The following is a 25,069-nucleotide window of genomic DNA, read 5'->3' as shown; positions in this document are numbered from 1 at the left end:
TAATTTTTTAAAATTTTTATTTATTTATGATAGTCACAGAGAGAGAGAGAGAGAGAGAGAGGCAGAGACACAGGCAGAGGGAGAAGCAGGCTCCATGCACCGGGAGCCCGACGTGGGATTCGATCCCGGGTCTCCAGGATTGTGCCCTGGGCCAAAGGCAGGAGCCAAACCGCTGTGCCACCCAGGGATCCCCTCCCAGTGGCTTTTAATTCCACTCAGAATAAAATGCAAAATCCTTCCCACGACCTGTAAGAACTTATATAACCTGGCCCTTAGTTACCACTCAGATATTAAAACCTGCACTTCAGTCACATCAGCTTCCTTGCTGTTCCTCAACAAACCAATCATGCTTGTACCTTAGGGCTTTGTACTTACTTCATGTAATGCCTTGATATTCACATGGCTGGTTTGTTTACCTCTGTTAAGTTTCTGATAAAAAAAAAAGTTTCTGATCAAGTTTCACCTATCAGATAGGCCTTTCCTGACCACTATATATAAAATAACATTCCTTTCCCTTTATTCTCTATCCTCTTATCCAGTTTTCTTTCCTTTTCTTTTTTTAAGATTTATTTATTTTAGAGAGAGAGAGGTGCACACACACACAGGGTGGGAGGAGTGGAGGAGGAGGGGAAGAGAGAGATAATCTCAAGCAGATTCCCTGCTGAGCATAGAGCCTGAGGCAGGGCTTGATTTCAGGACGCCTGACTGGCTCAGTGGTTGAGGTCTACCTTTGGCTCAGGGCCTGATCCCAGATTCCCAGGATCGAGTCCCACATCGGGCTCCATGCATAGAGCCTGCTTCTCCTCCCTCTGTGTGTGTCTCTGCCTCTCTCTCTGTGTCTCTCATGAATAAATAGATAAAATCTTTAAAAAAATAAGAGTTGGATGCTTAACTGACTGAGGCACCCAGGCACCCCTAGCTTTATTTTCTTTAGAGTACTTGTAACCAATTGTCATATTATATTTTTGTTTTTTAAAGTGCTGATTTTTTTCTCCCACAAGATTGTAAGCTCCACAAAAACAGAAACTTTATTTTTTATGTCCAGCATCTTAAAACAGTGCCTAGCACATTAAAGGGCTCCATAAATACTATATTAATGAAGAAATTGTGTAAAACCTATATAAAGGAAACTAATTTTTTCCAGAGAGACATCAAGAGATTGGATTTTGTGAAGGTATTCATCACTCCTAAATTGATTTATGAATTTATAGCAATTCTGATTTTATTTTTTAAGATTTTTAAATTTAAAAAATTTTAGATTTTATTTATTTGAGATAGAGAGAGCACCAGCCCAAGCAGGGGGTGAGAGGAGGGTCAGAGGGAGAAGCAGCCTCTCCACTGAGCAGGGAGCCCGATGCAGGGCTTGATCCCAGGATGCTGGGATCATGACCTGAGCTGAAGGCAGAAACCTAACCAACTGAGCCACCCAGACTCCCCTAAGATTTTATTTTTAAGTAATCTCTACATCCAACATGGGGCTTGAACTTACAACCCTGAGATCAAGAACTACACGTTCTACCAACTGAGCCAGCTGGGTGCTCCAATAGCAATCCTGATTTTAAAACACCATAGTACTTTATGGATATGATATGGGAGAGCTTGGTTCTTGTCTCACAGAATAGAAGAATGAATCTCACGGACACAGGAGAGTGATTAAAGGGATAGAAGTTTTATTAACTGAGGATACAGAGAAAGCTCTCAGAAGTGAGAAGGGTCCCACCAGGGTTGCCACTGAGAGCTTGTAGGGTTGGTCTTTTATTGGAAGCCAACCAGGGATCCTAAATCCTTTAACATTATCTCTTGACATCACCATTGAGTTAGGACTATTGATAACATCTTTAATGGCTTACTTCTTCTTTGGGGTCTGGTTATTCTTTGTTGGTTACAAGTAGCTATTATAAGAAGACACCCTTCCCACCCACAACTTAGGTAGGGCAGGGTGGTCTGGCTTGTTCCATTATCTCTAGTTTCCTTACACCTCAGAATTTTGGGGATTTTTGTGAGTCTACTTCAATGGCCTCCTATGTAGCCTTGCCTAGCCCCATTTGACCCTAACTCATAGTTGAAAAAATGATCTTAAAGATTTACCTAAGTAAAAGTATTCAAGAATATCTAGGAAAATTATAAAAAAATAGGTTAGAGGGAAATCTAGCTCTACTAGATATTAAAGTAATTGGAAAGTGACAATTTTTAAAGTATGATATGGTAATTAAAATAGTAAGAAGCAGGGGCATCTGGCTGGTAGTAGAACATGCAACTCTTAATCTTAGGGTCATGAATTTGAGCCCCAAGTTGAGTGTGGAACCTACTTTGAAAAAAGAAGCAGAATAAAAGGTTTGGAAATAAACCAAGTGCATACAACAGTTTAGATTTTGGTAAAGGCAGCATTTTGAAATCAGTAGAGAAAAGATAACATTGACTAGTAAAGATGTCTGGAGAACTAGCTAGCCAGTTGGAAAAATAAAAATGATGTACTGTCTCATTCCTTATTACAAAATACATTGAAATGTACCAAAGATATAAAAGAATCATAAAAATAGTATAAGAAAAAAATGGATGAGGCTTTTGTACGCGTGACACAAAACCAAGAAGCTCTAAGAGCAAAAAGACATAAATTTAACTACATAAAAAAAGTTTAAAACCTGCAAAGCATAAAACACCATAAATAAAGATAAAACAGAGGTGCCCAGATGATGCAGTTCGTCGTGTCCGACTCTTCATTTTGGCTCAGGTCCTGATCTCAGAGTCATTGTATCAAGCCCTGTGTGGAGCCCTCAGTTGAGCTCTGCCCTCTGCAGGAAGTCTGCTTAAGATTCTTTCCCTCTCCCTCCCTCTGCTCCTCTACCCATTCACTTGCTATCTCTCTAAAATAAATAAATAAATAAATAAATAAATAAATAAACAAACAAACAAACAAATAAATCTTAAAAAAAACAAATTGGGAAGATATATTTGCAACAGATGTGACATATAGGACTTTACTTAGTACAGAAAAAGAATTCCTACAAATCAGTAAGACCAACAACACATTAGAAAAATGAACAAAGGATATGAGAATGTACAAATGATTAATAAATGTATGAAAGATACTTAGCCTCATTTTTTTTTATTGGTGTTCAATTTACCAACATACAGAATAACCCCCAGTGCCCGTCACCCAATCACTCCCACCCCCCGCCCTCCTCCCCTTCCACCACCCCTAGCTCGTTTCCCAGAGTCAGCAGTCTTTACGTTCTGTCTCCCTTTCTGATATTTCCCACACATTTCTTCTCCCTTATTTTCCCCTTCACTATTATTTATATTCCCCACATGAATGAGAACATACAATGTTTGTCCTTCTCTGACTGACTTACTTCACTCAGCATAATACCCTCCAGACTTAGCCTCATTAATAACCAAAGAAATACAAATAAAATATTTCATTTGACCTATCAGATTGGTAGTTTTAAAATATTGACAATTTACAGGGTGGGCAAGAGTGCAGAGAAACAGCCACTCAACACTGTAGTGGGATTATACAGTGGGTCAGTATTGTTGGAAAGCATTTTGTATATCTATAAACATTGCATTTCTATAAGTATTTTAAAGATCCAGACTCTTTGATCTAGCCACTACACTTTGGTGACTCTATTGTGTAGAAATATGTAAAGCTGAATATATAGTGTTGATCATAATGGATTTATTTGTAAAGATGAAAAATTGATGAAAAATTCTGAAATATAGGGGGCTGGTTAAATAAATAATAGTAACCCATGTAGTAGAATTCTATCTAATAATTAAAAGAATTAGATATAAGTTGCTATTGTTACATTTTTAAACCTTTTAAAAAACTAATATGCTAATATTTTTATTTTTAGCAGTTTTAGGTTCACTGCAAAATTGAGCAGAAAGTACAGAGCATTCTCGTGTATCCCCTGCCCCCACACATGCACAACCTCCCCACAATTGACATCCTATAACACAGTGGTACATCTGTTACAATTGATGAAGCTAAATTGACACATCATTATCACTCAAAGTTCATAGTTTACATTAGGGTTCATGCTTGGTGTTGGACAGTCTATGTATTGTATGGGTTTTTAAAAGCAAGTGTAGAAATAAATAGCATGATCTCACTTTTATAAACAACATTAATACATAAATATATCTGTGTGCATATAATCCATGTGTGCATGCACACAGGCGTGTGCATATAAAATTCAAATGAGAATTGTCCTGTTTTGGAATCTTGCTAAAATGCAAAGCTGAGGTCTTCTTTCTTTCTTTCTTTCTTTCTTTCTTTCTTTCTTTCTTTCTTTCTTTCTTTCTTTGTAGGTTTAAGAGCAAGGTCTAGTTCTGTGTGCATTCAAACATGAAAGCTATTTTCAGAAACAGAGAGTTCTAAGTCATGCTGTCAATTTCCCTGCGGTGCATCCTGAGGGCGTGGGCTGTTCCAGGCAAGGCAGGAGCTAACAGAAGGAGACAATACCAGCAGACACCAGAGGAGTCCAAGGAAGGTCAGTTTATCGTCTTTTTTTTTTTAAGATTTTTATTTATTTATTCAGGAGAGACACAGAGAGAGGCAGAGGCATAGGCAGAGGGAGAAGCAGGCTCCTCACAGGGAGCCCAATGCAGGACTCGATCCCCAGACTCGATCAGGCCCTGAGCCTAAGGCAGACGGTCAACCACTGTGCCACCCCGGCATCCCAGTTAAATTGTCTTTAAACTTGCTATTGATATAGAGCACCCAGTCCAGAATCAGCCACCAGTCTGTGGCCCACAAGTGTAAGGTCCACTTTCTTTTTTTATTTTTTAAATTTATTATTTTTATTTATTTATTTTATTTTTTAAATTTAAATTCAATTTGCCAACATACAGTGTAACATCCTGTGCTCATCACATCACATGCCCTCCTTAATGCCCATCACCCAGTTATCCAACCCCACCTCCCATTTAGCAACCTGAGGTCCTCTTTCTAAAGAATGGACCAAGGACCTGCCAGGCACCCCCTCCAACATGCACAAAAATATGGAATTGATTTTTCAGCCATCATCCTTACCACGTCCATATGAAGAGAAGACCAGAAATCTGAGGCAAATTCATTGACAGACAAACCAGACATCAGATCCAGGAATTGACAGACTAAGGTGATGAATGCTGTGGTTTTCCTGTTTAAATGTGGGGGCTCCAAGAGAACCCTTTGAAGCTAGGGTGGCTGCTGAGCTGCAGAAATTTGGAGACTGTTAATTTGGGTCCTCTGGGAAGTAGATGCTGAGAGTGAGTTAAACTTATTGGGTAGATAAACTCCTGGGAAATGTAAAGGGAGGGAAGGAGGATCAGACAGGGAAAAGTTCTGATGATGATACACATTTCACACCTGTGAAAAGAAATGGCAGGAGGTGGGGGGTGCAGAATTAAGCAGGGGGAGCGTGCAGATAGTGATGCAGATATTACATCTGTAAAGGGGTAGAGAGTAGGATTGGGAGGAAAGAACCTGACACCACAATGCAGATCTGATAAAGTTTCAGCCAACCCAATGGTGAGCTCTGGAGCAACGATTGCCTGTTAGAGGAATCACGTGTTGGGCAGAAAATGGACAGATCCTGGTACCCCTGCCATGCTCAGTCATTGGATGGAGTATGCCCAGAAAGAGCATCTTGGTTAAACACTGCAGTAAATCCTGAAATGGCTGCATGCACCTTGAGGCTGTCAGCTACCTTCACTCCTTGCAACTAAATGGCAAATTCTTTCTCAAAGGGAGAGCCTCACAGTGATCTTCCATGCCTGCCACAGAGGACTGCCCTGGGAGTGCCATTAGAGTGGAGGGTAGTGAAAGAATTTCTGAGAACTTGACACGTGCCTCCTGGAATTGGGGGGCATCTGTGAACATAGAGAATGATTCCCACTTCTCCCCCAGAGAATGCTGCAGGTGGAATAAAATAATCTATGACAGCCAGGTAAGGAGAGACGCGAAAGTGGGGGAGCTTGTTCTCCCATTGGTAGGCCTGAGGAGGATGTTTGAGTTTCCCAAGGAACAAGTAGGTGCCTCAGAACGAAGCTAGACTCAAGCTGTTGTGAAGTTATCCTGCTTCCAGCAGGCAGCCTATTGAGATGAGGGGCCCCTAGTAGTAAGAGGCCATGAGGTACCCTATCAGGGAAAGGAACTGAAGGAAGTTTGCAAGTAAATCAGCAAGAGAGCCCATTGTTCAATTTAGGGAACTGGGCAGTGTGGAGAATTTTTTGGCATCTCTGAAGAATCCGTATATGTGTCCTCCTAACCTCTGCTTCCCCAAAGCAAGCATTAAGAATATATCTGCCAAAATAAAAAGAAAGAAAGAAAAAAAAAAGAATATATCTGCCAGGCCGAAGACATCAAGGCCAGCTTGTGTTAGCCGGGACAGAGCGACCAAAGAAAGACCAGATAAGTAAAAATAAACACAAAAATGAAACATCAAAAACAAAACATGTGGCTCCTTTCCTGTAACCCCCCCCCACCCCCCCCCCTTTGCCCCAGAGGACCCAGAAGCAGCTGATGGAGGGGAAGGGGAATGAAAGAGCCGTCGAGGTGGGGGGGTGGCAAAGCATACTGTTTGAGCTGAGTGGTTAGAGATAAAACTTTGTTTTGTTTTGTTTTAAAGATTTTATTTATTTATTCATGAGAGACACACAGAGAGGCAGAGGGAGAAGCAGGCTCCATGCAGAGAGCCTGATGTGGGACTTGATCCCAGGACTTGAGGATCATGCACTGGGCCGAAGGCAGGCGCTCAACCACTGAGCCACCCAGGCGTCCCTGACACAAAACTTTTTTGTATTTACACTCCACCAAATTAAAAATGTTCAATAAATCAATCATATATCTATAGCTCTGAATATACATTGGAAAAAGTTTGGAAAGATACATACCAAACTATTGTTCATAGTAATTACTAGGGATTTAGGGGAAGTTAAGGGTGGGGCACAATTTTATTTTTTACTTTATATGCTTCTGTATGAATTTTGTTTCATCAAGCACTAATTAGTTTTAAAATTAGGAAAAGTAAGTTAAGGGATGCCTGGGCTTTGCATCTGCCTGCCTTTGGCTCAGGTCATGATCCCCGGTTCCTGGGATCAAGTCCCACATCGGGCTCCCTGCAGGGAGCCTCCTTCTCCCTCTGCCTGTGTCTCTGCCTCTCTCTCTCTGTCTTTCATGAATAAATACAATCTTTAAAAAAGGAAAAAAGAGAAAAGTAAGTTAAATAAAACATGTTGTTTCAAATAAACTGACTAAAAATATTTGATTGAGAATTGATTTATTGTATACATTCATGAAGCTCTGAGGATCTCAAGTAAGATAAACATAAGGAGGGACACCTGGGTGGCTCAGTGGTTGGGTGTCTGCCTTCAGCCCAGGGCATGATCCTGGAGTCCTGGGATAGAGTCCCACATCAGGCTCCCTGCATGGGGTCTGCTTCTCCCTCTGCCTGTGTCTCCGCCTCTCTTTGTGTCTGTCATGAATAAATAAAATCTTTTAAAAAAAGATAAACATAAGGAGAGCCACAGATACACACATCATAGTAAAATTAATTCATTCTCTGTATTTTTGAGTTTTTTTTTTTTTTTAGTGGTTGTTCAAAGGTTTGTTTTCAAAATCTGGGAAGATGGCAGCTTGAACAAATGTTCCTGGCACACTCTTTCTATCCAATTCTGCTTGAGCCTAACACAGTAGCCAGAGTAGGCAAGGTGATAGAGCATGGAAGCTGCAGCTAAAGCCATATTTCTTTTAGGATCCTCTCGTAGGGATGAAGAACAGATTCAAGTCAAGGTCATGCTCTTCTTGGGCAACCTCCAGCTAATGACTAAGCAAGGCAGGAGTGCTAGTGCCTGACCATTTTTGCCTAAAGTGGGACACTTTGAATAGGAGATCTTGGCTCTGGAGTTACTCCTTTGGTTGGCTGAGACTGTTTGATCACCTTAGAGCTGGGTGAGAGTCAAGGGATAATGGTAAATGACAAGGGATATCTGTTGAAAACTGGGATAATGACAGTGATTTTGTAGTTCTCTGAGGAAGTTCAGCCACCCTGTGAAGACTGGGCCTGCCTGCAGGCTTTCCTGAGGTTCTACAGGGGCCTGATTCAGCTGATCATGGTGGACCTCCAGGAAAACTATTTTGTTGGTCTGAATTGCTTTTAGTTCTATAGTTGGAAGAGATTTCTACTTGTATTCAGGGAAACAGGGGACAGAGCAGCCTCCTCCCTGTGCCTCACAAAAGCTCTTCATCTAGTTTATTTCTGACCCACAAAAACAAAACCTGCTTAACCTTCTACCATTCACTGGTTTACCACTGCTCAGGAGACCCTAATTGGCTGATCTAATTGCTAAGGGGTCAAAATCACAAGAAGGCAAAGAAAAAGAACCCATTTAAGGAAAATGATTAATTTAGGGGAGGAAGACTGACTAGATCAGACAGGAAGCTCCCATTAATGTAGAAAGTTAGAGCCAGAAGACAGTTATTAAATAAATTAATGTTTGCACAATGTTTAGAACGATTCATGTCATATGCATGTTCGTTAAATAACAAGAAGTGATGAGAACTCCCAAGGATGTAGAATTGAAACATAGAAAAGACACTATAGGGCAGCCCTGGTGGCGTAGCGGTTTAGTGCCACCTACAGCCTGGGGTGTGATCCTGGAGACTGGAGATCGAGTCCCGCATTGGGCTCCCTGCATGGCACCTGCTTCTCCCTCTGCCTGTGTCTCTGCCTCTCTCTCTCTGTGTCTCTCATGAATAAATAAATAAAATCTTAAAAAAAGGACACTGTAGGACTAGGAAGTGTGGTCTTAGAATTTAAAAACTCGAAGATCAACCAGAAGATACATCTTTCAACAGAGAACAAAAATATAAAGAGGTAGAAATCATGAGGTGTAAGAGACTTAGAAAACATCCAGGAGATCTACCATGAAAATACTAGGAGCTCAGAAGGATAAAGTGAACACACAGCAGGGAAGAAGTGAATAAATATTAGAAGAAAATTTCCCTGAGTTGAAGAAAACTTATGTTTTGCAGATTGCAGGGGTTCACCGAGTCTCATGAATGATAATGAAAAAACACACATCGAAACCTATCCTTGTGAAAGCCTTGTATTCCAAAGATAAAGAGAAAATCTTGCAAGCTTCCAAGCAGAAAGAACACATTCTGGCTTCCAGCTGGTTTGGACCACAGGAGGCATTGGTGGATGGCTGGAGGCAGGGAATAGGGAGATGCCTGAGTATTTCTTCATCTTCCTCTCTGCCTCAGATAGCATCTCTAGTAGTGATTATACATCCTCTGGAGCCCCAGACAGGCTTCCGCTGGGTAATCCGGGCCCCTGGGCTCCAGGAAAACTACTTCCTGCCTTTGACCCCTACCCCAGCCTCAGGGCAGTAGTTGCTCCCTGCTGTTCTTAATCTCTGGGCTATACCTTATCTTCCCCTGTTGAGTTTATCAATTCTTCCATTATCTGTGTATTCCAGTCCCTGTATGTTTACATTCAATTTTATTCATTTATTCATTTGTTTCTTTAGTGATCCCTATATCCAACATGGGGCTTGAATTCATGACCCCAAGATTAAGAGTCGCATGCTTGTCCAACTCAGCCAACCAGGTGCCCTGTATATTCCCTCTATTTTATTTTTTAAGATTTATTTATTTATTTGAGAGACAGGGAGAGAGAGAGAGAGAGAGAGAGAGAGAGAGAGAGAGTGCAAGCAGGTAGAGGGGCAAAGCAAGAGGGAGAGAGAATCCTAAAGCAGACTCTCTGCTGAACATGGAGCCTGCTGTGCTGAGCTTGATCCCAGGACTCCAAGATCATGACCTGAGCCAAAATCAAGAGTCAGATGGTTGACTGACTGAGCCACCTAGGTTGCACCTCCCTCTATTTTAAATACTCAGAGCTGTTTATATTTTCTGGCTGGACTCTGACTGACACTCTTACAAAGGAAAATAAACCAGGATTAGAGGGGTTTTCTTTTCCTTATAAGGCTGGGGCTTTAAAAAAAAGATTTTATTTATTTATTTGAGAAAGAGAGAGAGAGCAAGTGAGTGAGCACGAGCAGCAGGGCAGGGGATGTTAGAGGGAGAGGGAGAAGCAGACTCACTGCTGAGCAGGGAGCCTGACTCCAGGCTCGATCCCAGGACCCTGAGATCATGACCTGAGCCCAAGGCAGATGCTTAACTGACTGAGCCACCCAGGTGTTCCAGGATTAGAGTTTTTTAATATATGACACAGAAAGCTAGAAAATACTGGAATACCACCTATAGAATATTGGGAGAAGAGAACTGCTGGCTGACAATCCTATACTGAGCCATGACAGGCTGCTTCTAAAATGGCTCCTAATAATCCTTACCTCCTGGTGTTCACTCCCTGTGTAATTCCCTCTTCTTGAGTGTGTTGGTCCTAGTGACTTACTTATCATAGATTATGGCAAAAATGATGGGATGTCACTTTCATAATTAGGTTATGAAAAACTGTGGCTTCTGTTCTGCTTACATTCCCTCTCTGGCTGTTCTTATACTCTGACGTAGAGAGCCACCTGGCCAAAAACTGAGGACTCCAGTCCAACAGCCAGCAAGGAACTGAATCCTGCCAAAAAACCATGTGACTGAACTTGGCAATAGATTCTTCCTCAGCTGAGCCTTGACATGAGATTGCAGCCCCAGCTGACACTTTGATGGCAGTCTGTGAGAGACCTTGAGTGGACACCTTGGTGGAAATCTTCTGAGAGATTGTGAAGTAGATGACTCATTAGGCCATGCTATTCCTGACCCATAGAAATGATGAGATCATACATGTGCGTTGCTTAAGCTAAGTTTTTTTTTTAAGTTTTATTTTTTAAGGTGGAATTCAAGATTAAAAGCAATAAACAATACAAAAGGGGGCATAAATTATACGATCCTTAATGATGAGATGAGCCAAAAACCTTTATGGACTAAATTGTGATAGCAGCTTAAGATCTAAAGCAAAACTCTTAGAAACACAAGAAGATTTTGATAAAAAACACAACCATAATGGGAGGCTATAATATGCCTCCTTCAGAACTTAACTGATCAAGTACACAAAAAATAAGCTGGAAAATAGATGATTTGGGGGGTACCTGGGTGGCTCAGTTGGTTGAGCAACTGTTGGTTTTGGCTCAGGTCATGATCTCAGAGTCATGGGATTGAGCCCCCTGTCGAGCTCCACACTCAACAATGAGTCTGCTTGGGATTCTCTCTCTCTCTCTCTCTGCTCTGCCCTGCCCCCCACCCCAGCTGACACTTGCTAAATAAATAAATGAATGAAATATTTTTAAAAAAGGAAAATAGATGATTTGATTAATACAATCAACAAACTCAATGTATGACTATATGTATATATCTATATGCATCCAACAATATGAATTATTTTCTAATGTTCTTTAACCATGTGTTTCATCACAGACGAAAAAGTTGATAAATTTAAGAGAACAGAATTTCTTTTTCTTAAGTAAACTCTACACCCAATGTGGGGCTTGAACTCACAACCCCGAGATCAAGAGTCGCATGTTCTACTGTCTGAGCCAACCAGGCACCCCTAAGAGAGGAGGTTTTAGAGGCTACATTTTCTCATGATAATCCAGTGAAATTAGAAATTAATAAAAGATGGTCAAAATATCTTTACTACTTGGAAATTGAGGAATGCCAATTTAATCCTAGATTAAAGAGAAAATAAAAACAAAACTCAAACATTTTAGGAAGTAACAAAATGTGGATATACCAAAACCTCTGGGATCACCTGAATCTTTATTTAGAAGAAAATTTACAGTTTTAAAACAGGAATCACAAAAGTCTAGGTGGGTCGTGGACATGTAGGAAGTGGCTAGATGTAAAAGTAGAGGGAGGGGGCCTGTGGAGAATTAGAAGGTACATGTCTGCCCTGAAAGCACTGAAGTCCACCAGTTTATTATATTCCATTTAAATGCTTTTAGTAGGGGATCCCTGGGTGGCTCAACAGTTGAGCGTCTGCCTTCCGCCCAGGGCGTGGTCCTGGAGCCCTGGGATCCAGTCCCACATCGGGCTCCCTGCATGGAGCCTGCTTTTCCCTCTGCCTGTGTCTCTGCCTCTCTCTCTCTCTATGTCTATCATGAATAAATTAAATCTCTAAAAAAAAATAAATGCTTTTAGCATTAAAAAAGAAAAAAATGGGGGTAGCCCGGGTGGCTCAGCGGTTTAGCGCCGCCACCTTTGGCCCAGGGCCTAGTCCTGGAGATTGAGTCCCTAGTCCGGCTCCCTGCATGGAGCCTGCTTCTCCCTCTGCCTGTGTCTCTGCCTCTCTGTGTGTGTTTTCATGAATTAATAAATAAAATCTTTAAAAAGAAAAAAATGAAAAACATAAAGGAATCTACTAAGAACACAGTTACAAAGCTGCAAAGTTATCTAAAAGAAAACATAAATGGAATTAATAAAAATAAAGCTCAAATTAGTGAAGTAGAAAATTGTCACAGGTTGGGTTCCCTGGGAAACAGATGCTGAGGACTAAAGGATCCCAAAGGTTTATTGGTTTATTGAGGAGTAACATCTGTGAAGCAGAAGAGGCAGGGCATGTTGTCAGTAATGCAGACCCACAAAGCTTCTGCTAGCTCACTGGGGAGCTGCATAGCAAAGATTACCTATTAGAAGGATCCCGTGTTGGGCAGAAAAGGCTATACCTTGCTCAGTCATTAGCCGTGGACATCCCAAGAGCAGTGTGACCCTCAGCTCAAAATCAGAGGTGGACTCTGAAGGTACTAACAGCTGCTGGCACTCCTTGCAGCTGGATGATTAGTCCTTTCTTGAAGTGGGGTCTGCGTGTTGCCTCTCTGCCACAAAAACAATTAAAAGTGGTACAAAAGTTAATAAAACCTCAATAAAACCAAAAGCTGGCTTTACAAAAATTAATTCAATTTATTAAAGCTTGGACCTTTTGTGTGTGTGCACACAATTTGCAAAATTGTTCTGTAAGTGTAATATGTATGCACAAATCCGCAAAGAGTGGACATTTAGGATATGTTGAATGGTATCAGGTAAAAACAGGTAGCATTCAAAGACCTGCCTTTCATGGTGGGGCCTTTAAGTCCCTCATCTTTTTAAACCAGATTTTTGGTGCTAGCCTTCCTTCCACTGCTCTGTAAATAAGGAACTGATTTTTAATGACCTGACATTAAGAAAAGGCTACCCCTACTAGAAAACAAGAGAGGAAAAAAAAAGAAAGAAAGAAAACAAGAGAGGAACATTGTTGCCAGTTTGAGGTTTCATTATCTCCCAAGATCAGGAAGGGCTGGGCTAGGACCTGACAGGGTCTGTGACTTGCACTGGACCCCTGAGGATTCAGAGATTTGATGGACCCAGATTGCCCCAAGTGCCCAACTCACTGGGATTTCCTGCCAGTTTCTACACTGATTTGACAGCATAATTCAAATGGGAAAAACTCACAGTCATTCAAATTTTCTGGAGCTCCCTGATAACATTTAGTAACAACTGGTAGGATGTATTCCACACATTGCATTATGGAATTTCTTCAAGGAATTACTAAAATATATGGGGCTTAATTATTTTGTAGTACTCCTGTAAGGTTTATCTAGATGAGATTCTAGATTGTCAATAGATTCATTAATTGGCTCTGCAGATTTAGCACAACTCTTCAGAACATTTGACCTCAACGGCAGAAATGTAAGAAATGGCATTGTCCAGTATGCTGATCACTAACCACATGTGGCTGTTGAGCACCCAAAATGTTGGCAATCCAATTGGAAATGTGCTAGAGGTGTTAATACATGCAAGATGTCAAAGACTTGGTATGAAGAAGCAAACTAGGGGTGGTGTAAGGGGAGGTGGGCGGGGGATGAGGGTGACTGGGTGACGGGCACTGAGGGGGGCACTTGACGGGATGAGCACTGGGTGTTATTCTATATGTTGGCAAATTGAACACCAATAAAAATTCATATAAAAAAATAAAATAAAAAATTTTCCAAATGAAAAAAAAATTATACATACCTTTTAACCCAACTGTTTCACTTATTAAAAGAATGAATACGGGGATCCCTGGGTGGCGCAGCGGTTTAGCGCCTGCCTTTGGCCCAGGGCGCGATCCTGGAGACCCGGGATCGAATCCCACGTCGGGCTCCCGGTGCATGGAGCCTGCTTCTCCCTCTGCCTCTCTCTCTCTCTCTCTGTGTGTGACTATCATAAATAAATTTAAAAAATTAAAAAAAAAAAGAATGAATACTAAAAAAAAAGGAAAAGCAAAAGGAATGTGAAATGTCTCATAATTTTCATACTGATGAATATGGATGTATTTTGGATGTATTAGAGCAAATATATTAAGATTTATTTGACCTGTTTAACTTTTTAAATGTAGCTACTAGTATTTAAAATCACACACTTAGGGGTGCCTGGCTGGCTGAGTCCGAAGGACATGGGACTCTTGATCTCCTGGTCCTGAGTTCGAGCCCCACATTGGGTGTAGAGATTACTAAATAAATGAACTTAAAAAAAAGTCACACATGTAGGTCACAGTTGTGACTTGCATCATATTTCCATTGTACAGCGCTGCACTAGATATTTACTGCGAAGTTTCCTGAATCCCCGTTCTTTACTTTTATTCCCCCCACCCCGTTCTTTAAAAAGTTTTTGCTTATTTTTTCAATTCCAGCATAATTAACATAGAGTTTGAATTCCCGTTCTTTTAACTCACTCGGAGCTCCAGCCGGCACAGGAGTGCTGGTAAACGCATCCTTTCGGCTTGCTATGCCTTCACCCGGATAAAGGCTGAGGTATGTCATTACTGTGTTCATTTCCAATTCGCCACGATCTTCTGGTTAATGGGGAGGTGATGTGAAGATATCCGCGTCTGTCCACGCTGAAAAGTGCACATCGAGGGCGGGGAACATGATGGGAAGGTCACAAGCAGGGGCGCAAACCCAGCAACGAAAGGCTCAGTAAGTTCTCCGGCACCGCGAGCGATAATGGCTCCAGCGAGTCCCTCGGTTGAGCGGCCTGTGAAGGCCGACCTGCTCCGGGCGCGTTCAGCGGAGCCCCCGCGGCTGTGCGCCCCTCGCTCCCGCCCGGCGCTGGGCGGGACACCTGGTGCGGGGGACAAAGCGAGCGGAGGCGGCGGCGCGGCCGGAGCGGCTCCGGGAGGGACCAGGCACCGCGGGGGCGGGGGCGGGGGCGGGGGCGGAGGAGGAGGTGATAGCATCCGGGGCCGCGACGCCGGAAGATGGGGCGGGCGGCCGCTTCCCTAAGCCCGGAAAAGCCCGGAGTTGCCGCTTCTGCGCCGCGGCTCTGGTTCCGCTGGTTCCGCGGTCCTGCTGCGTCCGCTCGGAGTGGCCGGGCCCCGCGCCCCGCGCCCCGCGCCCCGCGCCCCGCGCCCGGGCGCCGCCCGCCTGACCCCGGGCTGGCCTTCCCCGCCCGGCCGCCCGGCGCCCGCTCCCGAAGCCGGGTGGTTTGGAAGGGACCAATAAAATAGATGCACTCTTGGCCCCCAGACTAAGGTAGGAAGGAAGAAAAGGAGGAAGTGGAGGCAGAATATTAGAAAGGACGATGGAGATAAAAACAGACGTATATTAAAAACCTTTAAAGAGAACGAATCTCGTGTGCGACAAATGTGCGTATGCGGACGGAAGGGTGGATTTCCTGGCCAACTAGAAACTACCAGAATTGACCCAAGAAGCAGAAAACCAGAAAAGAGCGGTAACTGTAGCCGAGAATGGAAAGTCGGCAGGCCCAGTTGCTTTCATAGCGAAGTTCTAGAGAATAATAAATTTAATAAAACAAATAATTTGAATATCATCTGGTCCCTTATGGACCAGTGTTTTTCAAAACATCTGTAGTGAAGGATCCATTTTTAAAAAAGTATGATTATTGTGGAGATATACTTTTGTAACATTTAATAAGAATGTTAGAGAAGTGAAGTAAGCAAAGTGCGAGCACAATTTTTAAATGTTAAGATTCATCGGAAATAAATGACATTTTATTAAATATCAAAACCAATTTAACATATGGACAAAAAAGTAATTACAAAAACAGCATGCACTGTTCATTGATGAACCCAGCGGTCACTGCTTGGATGTCATAGTGATGTCAAATTGCTATAAAGGTTTCTAAGCCCTCTCCATTTCTGTACTTATCCCACCATGGGTTGGTAACAAACCGTTCAGGGACTGGCACCAGTTGTCAGTCCACGGAAACAGATGAAAAGATCCCAAATTCATTTTTTAGAGCTAGTATAGCCTTACGTATGCTTATATGATATCAAAATATTTGTACAAAATATACACATAGAAATTCCAAATAAAATCTTAATAAACAGAACCTTGCAGTGTAGCAAAAGAATAATACACCATGATCAAGTAGGGTTTATTTCAGAAATGCAAAAATGATTCAGCATTAGGAAGTTTATCAACAACAACAACAACAAAAAAAAACAAAGGAAGTTTATCAACACAATTTATGACAAAACAAATAAAGGAGAAACCCCATAGTATTATGTTAACAGAAACTGAAAAAGCATTTAAAAATTCAGCATCCCATCCTTTAAATTTTTTTATTTAAATTTTTTTTTTTTTAATGTAGGCTCCACACTCAGGGTGGAGCCCAACACAGGACCTCAACTCACAACCTTGAAATTCAGACCTGAGCTGAGATCAAGAGTCAGATGCTTAACCAGCTGAGCCATTCAGGTACCCCTTCAGGAGCCATTCTTAATAAGTACTTCAAGTAAAATAGAAATTTATTAACTTATTAAAGTAGAAATTTAAAAGAAACTACTTAACTATGATAAAGATTGCTTACCAAAACTCAACAGCAAACATTATACCAAATGATAAAATAGTAAAGTCATTTCATTAAAGTCATGGATGAGAGGAGGCTGCTGTCAGCATTATTCAACATTGTTTTGGATGTCCTAACTAATCTAGTCAGACAAGACAGTGAAGTATTATGTGTAGCCTACTGTTAGTTGTCTTCAAAATTCTGTTCTCCCTGTCTTCCTTAGAAATATTGTTTTAACTAAGGGCATGGCTTAGAGACTACATTTCCCAGTTTCTCCTGAAGCTAAGTGCAGCCATATGACTGTTTGCACCAGTGGCATATGCACCGATGTGATGAGGTCAACATATTGCTCAATTGCTTAAAAGGAAATTGTTTATTCTAGACTTTCCTCCCACCTTGTTCCTCTGGGGCTGGAACATAGATGTAACTGTAACTACACTTCAACCATGCAGATGAGTACAACGCTCCAGTAGATGGCAGGACAACAAGATGAAAGGAACATGGGTCACTGAATAACCTGGAGGAGCAAGGATATTTGTTCTGCCAGCCTGAACTGGTCAACGATTATGTATGAAAGAAAGAAACTTAAATCTTATTTACATCACTGTATTTCTCTCTCTCTCTCTTTTTCTCCCTCTCTCTTAGGTGTATTCAGCTTTTACTATAACTAGAATGATAGGAATCTGCATTAGAAAGAATATGCAAAAATTATCCTATTTATTTTTTATTTATTATTATTTTTATTTTTTTTAAGATTTTATCTTTTTTTTTTTTTTTTTTTTTAGATTTTATCTTTTTTTAAAGTAATCTCTACACCCAGTGTGGGGCTTGAACTTCCAACCTCGAGATGGACAGCCACATGCTTCACTGAGTGAGCCAGCCAGGCACCCCCAGATTATCCTATTTAAAAAATTATATTTGGGCAGCCCTGGTGGCCCAGTGGTTTAGTGCCACCTTCAGCCCGGGGCGTGATCCTGGAGACCCGGGATCAAGTCCCGCGTCGGGCTCCCTGCATGGAGCCTGCTTCTCCCTCTGCCTGTCTCTCTGCCTCTCTCTCTCTTTGTGCCTCTCATGAATAAATAAAATAAAATCTTAAAAAATTATATTTGTAGAAAGCTTACTAGATTCTAGTTTTACAAAAACTACCAGAAGTAATATAAGTTTTTGGTGAGATGGTTAACTATATGAAAATAGGCAAAAACCAATAATACTTTTTTTTCCAAAAATACTTCTTAATATTATCAATAACCAGCTAGAAATAGTAGTGGGAAAGTATTCCATTCACAATACTGACAAAAATTTAAAATATTTAGGAATGAGGGGCTCCTGGCCGGCTCAGTAAGGGGAGTGTGCAACTCTTGATCTCAGGGTTGTGAGTTTGAGCCCCACATTGGAGATAGAGATTACTTAAATAAATAAAACTTAAAAAAATACTTAGGAATGAGTGGAAGAGGAAATATACAGAATGTATACGAAGAACATTATAGCTTCTTACTGAAGAACATAATATAAGATCTGAAGGGGGTTGCCTGGCTGGCTCAGTCGATGGAACCTACAAATCTTGATCTCAGACTTGTGAGTTTGAGTTCCACACTGGGTGGAGAGATTACTTAAAAAAAAGATCTGAAGATATAGAAAGACATAATACAATACGAACAGTAATCTTACCCAAATGACAAATATAATGCAATTCAAAATTCAAATATGACTCTTATAAAAGTCTCATTATTTAATTAATCAAAAAATTAATATTTTATTTATTATTTTAAATGAGTTAAATATTCATATGGTTCAAGTTCAAAAGTTACCAAGAGGCATGCAGCTCTCTTCACCCCTCCCACAGCCACAGTTATCTTCCTGCATAGATAATTTAAGTCACAAGTTTCCCCCATATACTTTCAGAGATATTTGATTCTTTTTTTTTTAAGATTTTATTTATTTATTCATGAGAGACACAGAGAGAAAGAGAGAGAGAGACACAGGCAGAGGGAGAAGCAGGCTCCGTGCAGGGAGCCCAATGTGGAACTTGATCCCAGGACTCCAGGATCACACCCTAGGCCAAAGGCAGGTGCTAAACTACTGAGCCACCCAGGGATCCCCAAATTTGAATCATTTTTTGACACAGTATTCACATTGTTCTTCATATTACTTTCCCTTTTTTATTTTTTTTAAAGATTTTATTTATTCATGAGAGACAGTGAGAGAGAGGCTGAGACACAGGCAGAGGGAGAAGCAAGCTCCATGCAGGGAGCCCGATGCAAGACTCAATCCCAGGACCCCGGGATCAAGACCTGAGCCAAAGGCAGACGCTCAACCAAAGGCAGACACTCAACCACCCAGGTGTCCCCATATTGCTTTGTCTTACCAAAGTAACTCTGAGATGTACCTGAAGAGCTTGCTTCTTGTTCCTTTGTGTATATAGAATTTCATTTTTAGGGATTTACCATTGTTTAACGAGTTCTCTGTTGATGGACTTTAGTATTTAAAATACCTCACAGATCTCCTTCTATAACAAACAGTCTTTCAGTGAATAGCATCGTATATACAATTTGTATATTCCCAACTACATGTATAGTTGGGAATATACATATATAGCATAGGATTTCTAGTACTTCTGTAGAGCACATAGGATTTCTGAGTCAAGCAGCATGTATATTTTAAATGCTTGTATAAGGTGCCAAACTGCTCTCCATGTAAGCTGTATCAATTTATATTTCTACCAACAATGTATGAAAGTGGGTGTTTCCCTGCATTCTCACAAAAATAGCATTATATTAGACTTTTTGGTCTTTGCTTATCTGTGAAGTGTGGTTTCATTTTACATTTTCCTATTTATGATAAAGTTTGAACATGTTTACTTTTTTTTTTCTTCAAGGTGTATTTATTTCTGCGAGTTGAGCACACGTCCTGTCCCTCGCAGTTCCACAGTGCCTGCAGATTTAGTTCTTTTCTTTTCTTTTTTTTATAAATTTATTTTTTATTGGTGTTCAATTTGCCAACATATAGAATAACACCCAGTGTTCATCCCATCAAGTGTCCCCCTCAGTACCTGTCACCTAGTCACCCCCACCCCCCGCCCACCTCCCCTTCCACCACCCCGAGTTCGTTTCCAAGAGTTAGGAGTCTCTCATGTTCTGTCTCCCTCCCTGATATTTCCCACTCATTTTTCTCCTTTCCCCTTTATTCCCTTTCACTATTTTTTATATTCCCCAAATGAATGAGACCATATAATGTTTGTCCTTCTCCGATTGAACATGTTTTCATATGTCAAAGAGCCATTTATATTTATGTTTTGTGAACTGTATGCTCATATTGTTTGCCCATTATTCTACTGGGTTGTCACTCATTTTCTTGTTGATTTTATTGTGACTCTTTACATGTTACAGAAATTGATCCTTTGTGAGATTAGCTGCAAGTATATTTTACCAGATATAAAAGGTACCATAAAATCACCATAATCAAAACATATTGATTGTTGTATGATACCTATCCAGGAATAGACATTTGATCAACAAAATATAATTGTCCAGAAACAAAATCCAACTATGCATTGTAAAGTAATAGATAACAAAAGCAGCACTTTAATCCAATTGTTTGATAAACTGATGTTGGCACAATTGGCTATCCCACATGAAAGAAAACAACCATGCCTCTACATCATACCACATCAAAAGTATAACTTAGATGAATGAACAATTTTTTAATGAAATTATTTTAAGACAATTTTAGACTTACAGAAAAATAGCAAAGATAGTATGGAGTTTCCATAAATCTCACACCCAGTTTCTTTTATTAACATCTTACATTAATATAGGTGGTACATTTGTCATGATTTGTTCACCATACAGCAATATTGATTCATTTTTATCAACTAAGCTCCATACTTTATTTAGATTTCCTGAGTTTTACCCTAATGTCCTTTTTCTATTCCAGGATCCCATCCAGGATACTATATTACATTTAGTAGTCATATTTCACTGGGTTCTTTTTGACTGTGACAGTTTCTTAGACTTTCCTTGGTTTCCATTACCTTGACTGCTTTGAGGAATACTCGTTAGGTATTTTACAGTATGTTCCTCAGTTGAAGTTTGTTTTCTCAATATTAGACTAGTGTTACGGGTTTTGAATATCACCACAGAGGTAACATGCTATGTCATCACATTTTAGCAAAGAGGAAATATTATCAAAATAGCATCTTTGTTCTTATTAACCTTGATCACCTGTTGAGGTAGCGTTTGTCAGTTTTGTCCACTGGAAAATTGCTTCCCCCATCACCTATACTGTACTCTTTGGAGGGATGCCATCATGCACAGGCTGCACTTTTTAAAATAAGTTTTTAAAATGATTTTATTTATTTACTTGAGAGAGACAGAGATAGTGACAGAGAGCACAAGCGGGGAGGAGAGGGGGAGGAGAGGGAGAAGCAGGTTCCCCACTGAGTGGGGCTCGAGACTATGACCTGAGCTGAAGGCAGACACTTAACTGACTGGGCCACCCAAGTGCCCCACATAGTCCACATAAGTAGTGGGGGGTTATGACATACCTCCTTGAGGGCAGAGTGTTTACATAACTTATTTGGAATTCTTCTGAGTGGGAGATTTTTCTCTTTTCCCTATGTCTTTATATAATCGTTTATTTATAAGAGTATGAATCTGTGAATATGTATTTTATACTTTAATCTAACACTACTTTTTTGTTGCTACTTAAGTTATTCCAGCTTGGGTTATCAGGAGCTCTTTCAGTTTGACTCCTGTGTCCCTTTGACATACCTCCATCATTGTAGGCTTGTTTTTAAGATTTTATTTGTTTAGAGCAAGCAGAGGGAGGGGATAAAGGGAAAGGGAGACAGAATCTCAAGCAGACTTCCTACTGAGCACGAGCCCATCTTGGGGCTCGATCTCACAACCCTGAGATCGTGACCTGAGCTGAAAGTGAGAGTCGGATGCTTAACCGACTGTGCCACAGTTATCCCAGAAGGCAGGTTTTTGTCAGTGAAAATACGCATACCCGCATAACTTTTAATTAGTAATCCTTAATTTCAGAGTCTATCCTATATAAATAGAAGTACTGGTTCCTTAGGCTGTATGTCTAAGAATGCTTATGGCAGGGCAGCATTTTTTGTGGAGGCAAGTCTGGAAACTACCTAAATGTTTAGCTGTAGGAGGATGGATATGGATATCCATATTATGGAATTTGACACAGCTCTTAAGATATGAATTAGATATATAATTTATTGGCCTAAAGAATTTCCATAAAGCCTTATAAAATGAAAAAAGGTTATTGCAGAACAGTGTGTATGGTATGAGTTTTTGGGAGGTAACAACCAACAACAATGGCAACAAAAACCTTCCATATGTGTATTTTTCAGTATGAACAAAGGCCAGAGAGGAGGTGTGTTAGGTTGGGTTTTCCCACCGTGAGTCACTGAGGTAAGACTTTGAGTATAAGTAGTCTACTTGGGAGGTGATAAGCATCAGTAGGGAAATAGAAAAGCGAGGCAGGGAAGGAAGGAAACCAATGCAAATTGCATTAGTGAGCAGGTATGGCTCTGGGAAGTTAGGTCTCAGTCCTCATGGGGTGACTGTGGAATACACCTCAAAGTTGTCTCACCTGGGCAGGATGTAAGGAAGCTGGCACTATTCCCTGCCAGTCCCATCAGGGTATGGCATCGCTTCTTATTTTCACTGGCTTCGGGGAGTTTCCACTTAGCCATTTCTATCATAATGGCTTTTGCCTGTTATGTGAGGGAACAATTTGAGAGTTCTTCTAACTGCTGAATATGTCTCTTCCAAGAATATAGTCAGGGACCAGAGAAATGACCACAGACTAGGTGTGGATCCATTGGATTCACTGTAAGACTTGGGCTAGGACTCCATTTCTTACTGAACCTCCACACATCCCACTCTAACAGAGGGCCCTATGACAGTGCTTTAGGTTCTCTGACATCACCTCCACAAAATATGGGTATCGAGTATTCCTTTTCCCCCTACTTCACAGTCACACTGATAAATGGGCTAGGTCCTGCTAAGGCAGACTTGCTGGAATCATAACTGTGTATATTTGCTGTTGCTTTGCAGAATCCTTCCTCATGGGGACTTGGCCTTTCTTCACTTGATCAGTTCTGGGTCTGAGAACCTGCTCAGGGGTGGAAATCAGAAAAAGGAAAATGATTTTTCCACTGTGGCAACTGACAGGCTACTGAGTAAGTATTCTTGATTTGATCTTCATTTTTTTAGTTTTATAAGCAATACTCTTGCTGGTTTCTGTTATGAGCTCAATTATGTCCCCTCCTCCCAACATTCATATGTTGAAGTCCTACTCTCAGTATCTTACAGTGTGATATATGTAGAGATAGGGCTTTTAAAGAAGTAATTAAGGCAGAATGAGTAGGTCTTAATCCAATATGACTGGTGTCCTTATAAGAAGAATAAATTAGGACACAGACAACACACAGACCGAGGGGCAACAGGGAGAAGGCAGCCATCTTCAAGCCAAGGAGAGAGGCCTCAGAAGAAACTGACTCTGCCAACAATTTGATTTGGGACTTCTAGTTTTGAGAGCTGTGAGGAAATAAACTCCACTTCATTTACTATATGGCTTTGTTGTTTCCAAGTTTCAAGGAGCCATTCCAGCAGCATACTAGGACTGACTCCAGGTATCCCTGCCAAGATGTGAAATCCTGAGTCATGGGAGAGTGTTCCAATATCAAAAACTCTTCCATATCCAGTTTTATATTCTTCCCTGGTCCAGTACCCCCAAAATCCATTCCCAGGTTTATTCTCTCAATTCCATCAAGTATATATTTACCAAGTCCTACAACTATTCAGTGAATAATCTCTTTTATCTTCTGCAAGAAATGGTATTTCTCTGCTTGGGCCATACTAAGAATTGTCCCTAAAACAAATATACTGAGGCAGGGGCAGATCTTAAGAAAGATGAGCATCATCCTCCTTGTAACTCTACCACTCTCACAATCAAATCTGGGCCTGATTTTTAGCCTAGACTGCCCCTTTCCAGAAAGATGGAAAAAGATAAAAGTTCCCATGAAGGCCTTCTACTTCCATTCTGTTCCTTGACTTAATAACTGGTTGACCACATCTGTCATTTGCTTTCTTTTTTTAAAAAAAAATTATTTATTTTTTTATTCACGAGAGATAGAGAGAGAGGCAGAGACATAGGCAGAGGGAGAAGCAGGCTCCCTGCAGGGAGCCCGATGTGGGACTCAATCCCAGGAACTCGGGGTCATGACCTGAACCAAAGGCAGATAGTGAACCACTGAGCCACCCAAGTGTCCCTGTCATTTGCTTTCTTTAGGATTTCTATGATCATTGAGACAGGTCATGTCTTGTTGGACAAGAGCAAACAAATTCCCTGATTCTCAAAGTTTTCATCTTTCAAGTGCTAGAGCTATTGCATGAATCCGTGCATTTTCTTCCATTTTTATCCTATCCCAATCCAGCATAGGTAAGAGTCTCTCAATTGTAATTCTACAGCATGCCAGGGATTGCCACCCCTCTACTTACCAGTAGTAATGAGGTCTTTGTGTTCATGTGTTATATGAGTAATCCAATTCCAGAACCCCATCCTGAAGGTCTACTTCAAAAGACCACTTCTGGTATCAAATTTCTTACTTTGGGTGAAAAAGACTTTCAGATGAGTATTTGAGACCAAGTGATTTATTTGGAAGGTAATCCCAGGAAGCCATGGAGGGGAGTGCGGAAGTGAGACAGGGAAGACCTGAAAAACAATACAATCTTTTAATGAACAGGTTAGTGCTGTGGGCAACTGGGACTTGACTCTACTGGGACTTCAGGAAGACAAAATATGCCTTGGGTTTTCCATCCAGGAAACAAGGAAGCTGGCACATTTTTCTTATATTCATATTCATCACTGATAGGTTTGCTCCTATGGACCTTAACTCCATGCCACACTGCTGGCTAAGCACACTCCTGAGCCAGAAAGTCCTCAGGCAGAGTCACAGGTGCCTGCAGTAAGAAGTCATTGAAACAGAAACAACGAGTGCCTAGGGAATACTGGGAGGGGCATCAAGCACAGGATGTTAACCTTTTATATACACTCGCGTCCTTTTTCTAGTTGAGGCGAGCACGTGCCCTGTGCACTGGCTGCCAAGGGGCAGGAAGATGAAAGATTTCCTCCTTTAGACTTTGAAGTGGGCAGTGTAGTCCACCAATGCTGTACACACTGGGGATTTCCCACCAAATAGGAAGGGAATTGGATGTTGGACATAAAAAAATTCCACTGTGCACATATTTCATGATCAAGTTAGGTCTCTGTGACATATGATAT

General features: G+C 41.0%; 1 protein-coding gene and 1 long non-coding RNA gene across 2 annotated transcripts in view; one reads left to right on the top strand and one right to left on the bottom strand.

Annotated features, from left to right (window-relative positions):
• Positions 1 to 12,488: 12,488 nt before the first annotated feature.
• LOC111094759 lies at positions 12,489 to 15,141 on the bottom strand. The gene is made up of 3 exons (XR_005386429.1): positions 14,685 to 15,141; positions 13,985 to 14,170; positions 12,489 to 12,810 (listed from the first exon to the last, which is right to left on the bottom strand). It is a non-coding gene; the product is annotated as an uncharacterized LOC111094759 (long non-coding RNA).
• Positions 15,142 to 22,865: 7,724 nt separating this feature from the next.
• THOC2 (THO complex 2) overlaps positions 22,866 to 25,069 on the top strand; it is a 129,866-nt gene continuing 127,662 nt past the window's right edge. The window contains exon 1 of the mRNA XM_038588243.1: positions 22,866 to 22,964. The gene's annotated coding sequence lies outside the window, so the exon portion shown is untranslated. The remainder of the gene's footprint in view (positions 22,965 to 25,069) is intronic.

This window comes from Canis lupus, chromosome X (genome assembly GCF_011100685.1).
Source record: "Canis lupus familiaris isolate Mischka breed German Shepherd chromosome X, alternate assembly UU_Cfam_GSD_1.0, whole genome shotgun sequence".
Lineage (NCBI taxonomy): Eukaryota > Metazoa > Chordata > Mammalia > Carnivora > Canidae > Canis > Canis lupus.
The sequence above is the reverse complement of the archived record's forward strand: the minus strand, read 5'-3'. Positions and strand labels throughout refer to the sequence as shown.